Source organism: Parasteatoda tepidariorum, chromosome 4 (assembly GCF_982258835.1).
Source record: "Parasteatoda tepidariorum strain Cologne lab strain chromosome 4, Ptep-v5.0, whole genome shotgun sequence".
In the NCBI taxonomy this organism is placed as follows: Eukaryota; Metazoa; Arthropoda; class Arachnida; order Araneae; family Theridiidae; genus Parasteatoda; species Parasteatoda tepidariorum.
Window position 1 is genome coordinate 121,088,143 of NC_141758.1, and position 10,449 is coordinate 121,098,591.

The 10,449-nt window shown below is 31.6% G+C and overlaps 1 long non-coding RNA gene across 1 annotated transcript; it reads left to right on the forward strand.

Annotated features, from left to right (window-relative positions):
- The first annotated feature begins 399 nt into the window (after window positions 1–399).
- Window positions 400–9,589, forward strand: LOC147812669 (uncharacterized). The gene is made up of 2 exons (XR_015433367.1): window positions 400–520; window positions 2,647–9,589. It is a non-coding gene; the product is annotated as an uncharacterized LOC147812669 (long non-coding RNA).
- Window positions 9,590–10,449: the final 860 nt, after the last annotated feature.

Here is a 10,449-nt window from a genome sequence, read left to right on the forward strand (position 1 = left end):
GAAGCAAGCATAGTACTGATTTTCTGGGCATGACAGTTTAGATTTGGGAAACCAGCGTTTGGTAATTTGTAACTGTGGCATATTTAAAAGCAACTGTTTTAGATTGTTACATTGAAACTAAATTAAAGCTGCAAATCCAACCCCACTGTTTCACAATTTAAGTTGAAAGGCAAGGTATCTAATTCTATTTTACTGGCACTGAAATCTAGAAATCTGAATATATAGCTTAGAGCTCTAGCATTGTCGTAGCATTAATCTAATATTATCGATTTATTAGTTATAAGTATACAATGTTCATCAGCGAACTTAAAGTATATTACGTTAAAGTGTATAAACATACTCCACTGCGCACGCACTAAATTTTATATTTTTAAAGACTGGTTTCCTATTTTCTTGCAGGATCCAAGAAGAAATCCCTGAAAATAGATGTTTGATGCTTTACACAAAGTTGCGTATTCTAGATTAAAAAGCTCTACTCCTTACAGAAGAATGTTGATCATCATTATCCGATTTAGATTGGGTAAGTAAGTTAAGATTTATTTTGACCTGATCAATGTATTGTTTGTTAGAATTTTTATTCTATGAGTCTACTGTTTAACATTTCATCATTAGAACGTTGTATTCATTGGCTTTTGAAAACCTTTTAAATTTTTGATCCACCTTTTGAAATCATATTAATTTTTTCGCACTCACAAATGAAAATGAAAGTAGACTCATAAAGACACTTGAATATTTTTAAGCTTTGAAAATTTAACCTTTTTGTCTGAATAAATTAAAAGATTAAATTTTCAATTTATTATACATTATATAAACTTTATATAAAGACATATCATTTTCTGAAAATTTTGAGTTTTTGCTCTCAGAATTTTGTTACAATTTAAATGCATTTCCAGAACGAAGATTTCTACGCAATCACACATGATAATAGTTTACTTTAGACTTGATTGAAACTTTGCATGTAGATTTTGTATAATGTTGGCGATGAACTAAGAGCTAGGGTGCGAGTGTGAATTTATTATTTTTATCAAGCTTTAAGAATATTAAATTTTTCATTAAAAATTCAATATTAATGTGTAGTTAAGTCTCTTTTTGAAATTATAAAATAGTCAAACTCGGGTAATAACATTAATTTAGGTATTTTGAAATTTAGGAATTAGAATTTACTGTAGAGCCGTTAGCGTGGCATGAAACATGTGTAGTTTTGAACTAATAATAAGTTCAAAATTTATTATTCGTTGATTCATTAAATTTATTGTTCATTAAATTTAATTTTAAAAGTCTTAAATTGCGTAAATCCTTCCACGATCAGTCTGATGGTAACGAGCTTCTAAATCATGAACGGACTGAGGATATTTTACGTCAGAACTGTGGTCGGTTACAGCGAAGAGCAGAATTAGCATCTATCAGCCTATGCTAAGGTAGCATCATTGGAAGGCTTACGCTCGGGGGGGGGGGGAGTGGCATCACGGATCTTAATTGGTTTTTTAAGGCTATAGTGGACTACTAACGAAATCGTGAAGCTCTCTAAAATCGATTTTCTAACTTTGAAAATTTTATAATTAAATGATATGAAAAGCATAATAAAATCTCAAGAATTTGTGACACATTTGACAATATTAGTGTTATTTTGCTTTTTATTAGGAAAAAATTTTTCTCAATAAAAACTTTGCATTGAACTGAAAATTGATTTAGTTCCATGCTCTATAATTTTGACTATTCCATGAAACTTTTTTGACACTCTAGATCAATAAAAAAACTTGTGGCAACTTATTTTGAAATTTTCTCGCTGCAACATATTTTATAGTAATTTCAATGTTCCAAAACGATCATAAAGGGACTATTTTCATGTTTTTTCGCCGAAACTTGCTTTTTCTACTCAGTATGGAAATTTGTTGAAAATTGTCTAGATTTTCCCTACATTTTAGAAAGAAATACGGAGTTAAAATTGTCAAATCTTTGCACTAAATTTCTCTTTAAATTTTAAGATCTTATTTAAACTTAAAAATTGACACTTTTTTTTTAAAGAAATTAAAAATTTTCTTGTTATAGCATGAATTATGTATAAAATTATTTTTAATATTCTCTCTAAATATAAACAAGTTACAGCAATGTAGCAGTATTTTTTAAGTATTGAGCAGTGTAAAGTATTTGTGTTTCATTTAGTTACTTGGTTGTACGGGGGGTGTTAATTTATGCTGATAAGAGCTCCTAATGATCAGGAGGCTAATGAAATTTGGTCATTTCACCAAACCTCCAAAATAACTCTTACGACTGTAAATTTCTTAATTCCGTGGTTATTTAAAGTTTTTGGTAATTGAAATTTCCTTTTCATTTAAACTTCGTCAGCATTTGTTAATATAGATTTCTGTGATAGATATTTGAAAAGCACGCACATAGCTCAGAGGTCCTGTGAGTAGGAATTAAATGTTCGGACTGATATGAACATCGTTACAAGTTTTTAAGAATTTTGTAAAATGATGAAATTTTTGTAAGTGACTCGGGAGGTTTACCGAGATTTGCGTAGCTAATAGTTATGAAACTTCACCCAATAATATCAAACGCTGCCTCTAACTAAGTTTTTACTAACTAACCCTATGTTAATTTGACCATAAGAATAAAGACATTTTGTTTTATGTTTAAAACTAGGCTTTGCATTGACTACTTCATCGTCATTAAGTCACCTTGGGGAGCATATTTTTAAAGATGTCCATTGCTGACCTAGCTACCATGAGGATCGTAGTTTGCCAAGATGTCCGTTGCTGACCTAGCTACCATGAGGATCGTAGTTTGCCCAGATGTCCATTGCTGACCTAGCTACTATGAGGATCGCAGTTTGCCAAGATGTCCATTGCTGACCTAGCTACCATGAGGATCGCAGTTTGCCAAGATGTCCATTGCTGACCTAGCTACCATGAGGATCGCAGTTTGCCAAGATGTCCATTGCTGACCTAGCTACCATGAGGATCGCAGTTTGCCAAGATGTCCATTGCTGACCTAGCTACCATGAGGATCGCAGTTTGCCAAGATGTCCATTGCTGACCTAGCTACCATGAGGATCGCAGTTTGCCAAGATGTCCATTGCTGACCTAGCCACCATGAGGATCGCAGTTTGCCAAGATGTCCATTGCTGACCTAGCCACCATGAGGATCGCAGTTTGCCAAGATGTCCATTGCTGACCTAGCTACCATGAGGATCGCAGTTTGCCAAGATGTCCATTGCTGACCTAGCTACCATGAGGATCGTAGTTTGCCAAGATGTCCATTGCTGACCTAGCTACCATGAGGATCGTAGTTTGCCAAGATGTCCATTGCTGACCTAGCTACCATGAGGATCGTAGTTTGCCAAGATGTCCATTGCTGACCTAGCTACCATGAGGATCGTAGTTCGCCAAGATGTCCATTGCTGACCTAGCTACCATGAGGATCGTAGTTCGCCAAGATGTCCATTGCTGACCTAGCTACCATGAGGATCGTAGTTCGCCAAGATGTCCATTGCTGACCTAGCTACCATGAGGATCGCAGTTTGCCAAGATGTCCATTGCTGACCTAGCTACCATGAGGATCGTAGTTCGCCAAGATGTCCATTGCTGACCTAGCTACCATGAGGATCGTAGTTCGCCAAGATGTCCATTGCTGACCTAGCTACCATGAGGATCGTAGTTCGCCAAGATGTCCATTGCTGACCTAGCTACCATGAGGATCGTAGTTCGCCAAGATGTCCATTGCTGACCTAGCTACCATGAGGATCGCAGTTTGCCAAGATGTCCATTGCTGACCTAGCTACCATGAGGATCGTAGTTCGCCAAGATGTCCATTGCTGACCTAGCTACCATGAGGATCGTAGTTCGCCAAGATGTCCATTGCTGACCTAGCTACCATGAGGATCGTAGTTCGCCAAGATGTCCATTGCTGACCTAGCTACCATGAGGATCGTAGTTCGCCAAGATGTCCATTGCTGACCTAGCTACCATGAGGATCGTAGTTCGCCAAGATGTCCATTGCTGACCTAGCTACCATGAGGATCGTAGTTTGCCAAGATGACCTACTTCAGTTGCCTAGTTGTCATGACATAACAGAAACGCTGATTGTATTTCTTCAACTGAACAAGAGGTTTATTTTTATATTCTCCTTGAATAATATGAAAATTCCATTTTCAATATTTTGATTATTTAAATTTAAATTTTTCTCTCATAAGAATTAGGTTCTATAAATATTTTTAATTAAATCTAAACACATATTTATAAATTATATGAAATTTTAAATATAGATTGCTTAAAAGTTTATTTCAGAAATTTTTCTTAAACGTAAAGAATAATTAAATCTTAATTAGCTTAAATATTTCTTTTCATCATACCTAGAAGTTTTTAGTCTTAAATTATTTTGAGTCATATTTACCCATTAAATCTTAAATTAAATTTGGTCTCTAAGAATGTGATGCACCTTTAATGTCTCGGCTATCTTTAATGTCTATATGCGCATTGTCAATAGTCTTAAAATTATTAAGACAAGCTTATTGTTATCTATTGCTCATTATCAGCTATGACATAATATTTAAGAAAAAATTAAATATTAGCTCAAAAGAACTAATTTTGATTTATTGTATTTCCTCGGAACTATTGTCTAGTACACTATCTGAATTGTATTATTCAAAAGAATTGTTTTGGTGTGCCAGTTTAAATTCAAATCATTAAATTCAGAGAATTGTTAAAAATCAATATTTCCATTCGATTCTCAGACGAAACGTATTTAGATGAATAAAACTTCATATCTGATTTAATTTTGGTATTACAAATATTTAAATATTCCTTTTCAATATATTTCCACCAAATATATCATGCGTTACTTTCATATTTTAGAATCTGTTGAAGTAAATGTGTGGTTGGGGGGGGGGTGAGTCAATTTCAAAATCTACTGTTAAAATACACTTAATCTGAAGTTTAAGCAAAACTTAAGTAAAAAAGATTTGAGGAAGTTGTATCTAATAGACAAAATTCGTATCTCAAATTTTGTAGGATATTATTAAAATAAACTAACTCTTAAATTTGTCTTGATCTTTAAAATAATTGATCTTTAAAAATTAATAAATTGATCTTTAATTGATCTAAATTGATCTTTAAAAAATTCCAGGTTTCAGATAAAAACCGGTATTTATTAAATCAAAATTTTAAAACTCTTTGAGGTAACGAGATGCTTAGAAACCGGAAAACTAGTACATAAAATATCACAAATTTAGTGTTACCTTAATAAAACACACGGTATGAAATTGATAGTTATCAATTAATCCCCACCTCACCAGTAAAATACTTATTAAATACCAGTTTTCGAATTTAAGTTATCCCGTACTGTTCGAAATACCAATTTTATCTTACTATTCCGGATCTGTCTGTCTGTGCACCCATCACTTAAATTATTTAAAACCATTCATGCAATAACGTCTAGCTGTCTCGTCATAGTATCGCATTTTTCAAATTTTATTTTTGTCCTAATCTTAGTTAGCTTTGATGGAAAGCAATTAATGTTGTATAGTTAAGTTGGCACTTCACACATTAGGTCTTATTTTCATTTACGTAATTGTATTAAGATAAATTTCACAAAACAAATTTAAATTTATAATTTGTCGATCATTTATATAGTGTAGGTAATAACCATTCTAGGTATTTATTCCAAATTTAAAAGAATGTGCTTTATATAAAGTTTGAGAACGAAACTATTAAATCAAAAATTTATGAAAAATCAAGACAGTCTAGTAATTAAGTTAGCGTAGTGGAACGCGTTACGTTTGCTCAAGAAATGTTCTAATTTTGCTACTCAAAAGAAAACTGGTCGCTAACACGATTTGGCGTAACAGTAATTTTTATCTGTAGATCGAACTAATTATACACATTATCGCATGCACTGAAAATGCTAGATAAGTTAGAATTTTGGTAAATAAAATATTTCAACTTGCAAGCTGATTTCTTAAGATAAACTGAAATTATATTTCTAATAAGATATTTTTAATACATTAATAAATGGGTCTCTACAAAACTAGTCTTGTTTTTAATCTTATTTCTCCGCCGAGTCTATTTGCATAACGATAATCTTTAAATGGATTTGCCTCAATTTGCTTCATATCACCTCTTAAATATTTTTAGCTGTTTTGGTACATATTCAGTGTCAAAAGTATCTGTTCAAATAAAAATTTCAGCACTGAACAATATTTATTACGGATGTTTCGGCTAGTTTAGCTATTCGAAACTGGCTATGAGCATAGCACGTGATAAAAGGATATCTTAAAAATTTAAAAGAATCTGACACTATCTAGTCATAGTTTCAAAAAGTAAATAAATTTAGAAAATTTTCCCCTTTTAATGTAAATATGCGTGGATGAGCAAATTTGAAGCAATTAGTGTTTAAGGAATTTCGTTATGCATTCATATTCATTCATCATGCTATTTCTGGCTAACTACTAACATACGACTAACTATAACAAATATTTTAACCATAAGCTAACATTAATTCATTGACTCGGCGGCAAAATAAGTTTAAACAATGGGGCATAGTTACGCGGTAAAAGTTATAATATTAAGAGTATACTTAAAATTTAATTTTGAAATTAAATTTTTATCAATTATAAGATAGTAATTTTTTTTTAATTAGGGTTATGCTGTTTCGATCATTTTCAGTTATTTTTATTAAGTTTAGTGAAAATTGCATGGAAAAACTTTTAGAAATATTTTAGAAGTACTGAAATTCAGCTTTGTTCGAATCCAAATTTCTAATTCGGATAAAATAAAATTTTGTAACAGGCGCATTAAAGATACCAACAAAGTTTTAAAAACGTGCATCTATCTTAATAACTATTTGCAAAATCTGAATTTTTTTATTTTGTAAATTAAAACAAATTCTTAACTCGAAAGACATTTTAGAACTGGTGATTTGTACGAAGACTGGATGACCTATACCAAAAAGCTAAAATTAATAAAATACAAAACACAAATTAAACTTTTTAGCTTTAATTTTGAAGATCTCTAGAGCAACATAAACAATAAATGCCCTGAAGCAGTCTAAGTTCGTGAATGTTTTTTAAATGCATAGTCGTGTAGTTGTCCATCCTCTTACACATTTCTGAATTGCTTTCTTACAGTAAGGTTTTTGAAGAATAAAATATAAATGAACGTTTAAAATTTTATGTTTTATTAAATCTCGAATTAGTCAATATTTTATTAAAAGTGAAGTGCTAAATAATGGTCACATATGCGCAATTCAGTAAAGAATGTTAATTGGCTGTAAAATTTGATAAAAAATTTTAAAATGACGTATGGTTGAAATTTTTCCCGGATTAAGTCTTTTGCAGAGTTAATCTTATCACAAACCATAACATTCTCAGTGGATGCACAGCTCCAAATGTTAAATTCCCGATCCTGTCTGGTCAGGCCCTGGTTAAGTAATATTTTAGCTCTACAAAGTTACGCAAAAAATCTGAATTTAACGCGTTGGCAGAGCGTAGCAGTGCAGAATTGATTAGCGGGTATATGAAATCGTTATACGTTTAATGTATACGTTTAATGTAAACTTTCATATGTTAATATATAGAAATATATAGATAAGTGAATATATAAAGTAAATATATAGATTCTATATATTTACTTATATCTATATATTTATTTCGACTCAAATGAGTGTTTCAAAAGTTCTCTAACTCGTATTTTTAAATTGAACTATTTCTTTTAACTATACCGATCTCGTGCAAAAGTGCTACAAATATAGGTTCTTGGTCAGAGGGCAAAAATTTCGGATAGAAGTTTGAATCTACTATTTGAAGATACCCTAATAATCCATGAGGTAAAGTATAAACAAACTTTCTTAATGTGTTCATTTTTATATCTAACAGCAGAATTTTGAATCATTTTCAGATTCTCATTGTAAGTTGCAATTGCGTTGAATACTTTAAGAACCAATGACGTAGATAACAATAAGCTTATTTAAGTGTTGTGTGTTTTAAACTATTTTATGGAAAGCAGATTTGCAAATTCCGAGAAACATGATTTACATTGCAAATGCACAAAATTCTAAGAATTCAAATCCATATAACAACTTTCTTTAAAAAATTGCAATTTTAGTAAATACTAAGCCATTTAAATTTTTAATTCAAATAAATGACATGTAACTTGTTAAACCTATTAGAAATGTGCTATAGTATAATTCGTGTTATAAATCAAAAATCGTCAAATAAATTCGTAATATATAAATTCGTGAAAAAAGCGCTTTCGACAAAATACTAAAATAGAGATCCATCGACAAAGACTATTCACTTCTGCCTAGCTTAATAGTATGAGATTGGCGCAGCTGATGCTCTCTGGTTATTTCAGTTTCCGTTTTTAAAAGCGCTATATGTCTAGCCACCTCAGCTAGATTTGGCATGTGACATTTTTAGAGGCAATCATTGGTTGATTCACCGTGTAAGAGAAATAGTAACTTAAAAAAAACAAAGCAAACGTTGCCACCGGTGGAAAAGAAATACAGCCAAAATTTTGGGGCCACGTAAGAAAATTATATATATTAGATGTCATAAATGATACGAAATCAGGGTCATATAATTCAAAACGTTAAACCAACTTTTGGAATCGCTAATAGTGTTTACCTATATTAAGTTAAATTGTCTGAAGTATAATTTCTAAGAAATTCTCATTATCTACTTTTAGATGTAGGTTCCACTTTTAACCGTTTGAGTGCTGAAGAGTTTTCTTATATATGCTAATAGTGCGGAATGAAATGCGTACAACACTACTAACAAACTACTACTAACAAAGTACTAACTACTACCAACCAACTACTAACCAACGGCAGCGTCTCAGCATTTTCGGTACAATAGCGCTTCTCCGCATTTTTGGCGCATAACAAGCGAAGTGCGATAGCTCTTCACCTCACTCAAACGGTTAATATAGCACCGCTTAACTCAAAGCAAACAAGGAACAGCATAGTAACCAAATTCACGTGGTAATGCCATTAGAGATGCCATCATGAACATCTGATCCTTTCGGGTAAATTTTTAGACACTACATCGGAATTGCATTTGTATCATTTTATAAATGTCTAGAACGAAATTTATACTTAATAGTACGCAAATATTAAGACTTCGATTGAAACACGGCTGAATGAAGTGCAGCCAGTACTACCGCATTTATAGTCGATGATATAGCAGATCTACACAATTTGGGGATATCGATCTGCTGCATGAGTGCGCAAGTGTGAATCGGAAGCTTCGGAATGTTCTAGACTAGTGTGGATAATGACGTGGAGGTGGTAGTCGGCCGTTCTGCTTTCTCGTCATGTTTCACACTCGTCCAGCCGTTTCGGAACTTCTCGATTCAAATATGTGCGCTTCTGTAGTGGATCAGTATCCTTGTGCTGTGTAGAAATCTTTAACGGCAGTCTTTCTTTAAGAACTTGAAGCTAGTTATTCTTTTTTGATATGCACTCGTGCAGCTTTGACTCCAAACAGAATAAATAGGATACAACTGACTTTTCGAATGCAAGAGTTCCCCGATTTCTTCAGACGCGTGTTTTCAATAATCAAACTTTATCTATTTTTTGCTCAAAACACTAAGTAGCATCTTCAGGATTTTACTATACACCAGACTAAAAGTGAAAAAATTCGTTAGAAAAATTCAGCTAATCTTTTTTTAAATTTGCTTTTTTAACTGTGCCTTCTGAAAGTTATAAGGCTACATAAAATTTAAACTGTTAATTTATAACTTTAACTGAAAGTGAAATGTAGTGCCAATTTTATGTAAAATTGCAGTCTAAAATCTAATCTAATGAAAAACTCGATGCGCAAATCTGCCTTTCATATAAATTTGTTTTAAGTTATATTTTGACAAATTAAATTTTTAAAATTTTTCAGAAATTAAGTTTCAGGTGCAATAGAGACTTAATTTTAAAATTTAAAATCTTTTTCAAAAATTTTTGGAGATTTTTTTAGATACTGTTTAAAATGACAAAATTTGAGAATTAAATTTTAATGCATACAGGTTAATTGTTTTTGTTCTGATACATATTTTTACAAGGAGAATTTTCTATAGATTATAAATATTCATGACTCTTGCATTGTGTAATTAAATATCAAAGATATATGGTATATATGATAGCTTATTGTATACTGTAAGAAATCCATATTAATATTTCGTTTGTGAAAATAAAGCGCAAGTTTAATGTGAAATGTTGTGTAAATAAAGCGCAAGTTTAATGTGAAATGTTGCTAAAAAAAACATTGTAAATGTTGTTAGAGCTCCATGTAAAATATATTGTTTTAAACCTAATTTGTAAATGGTAGAAAGATGTAATGCCTAGATGCAGTTTGAAATATATGTAATATATTTTAATAAAATTATTTGATGGACAAATTGGTTAGTTTTATTTTTCGTTTATATAAGAATTTCTTTTTTCGGACTAATAAGTTCAGTTTTA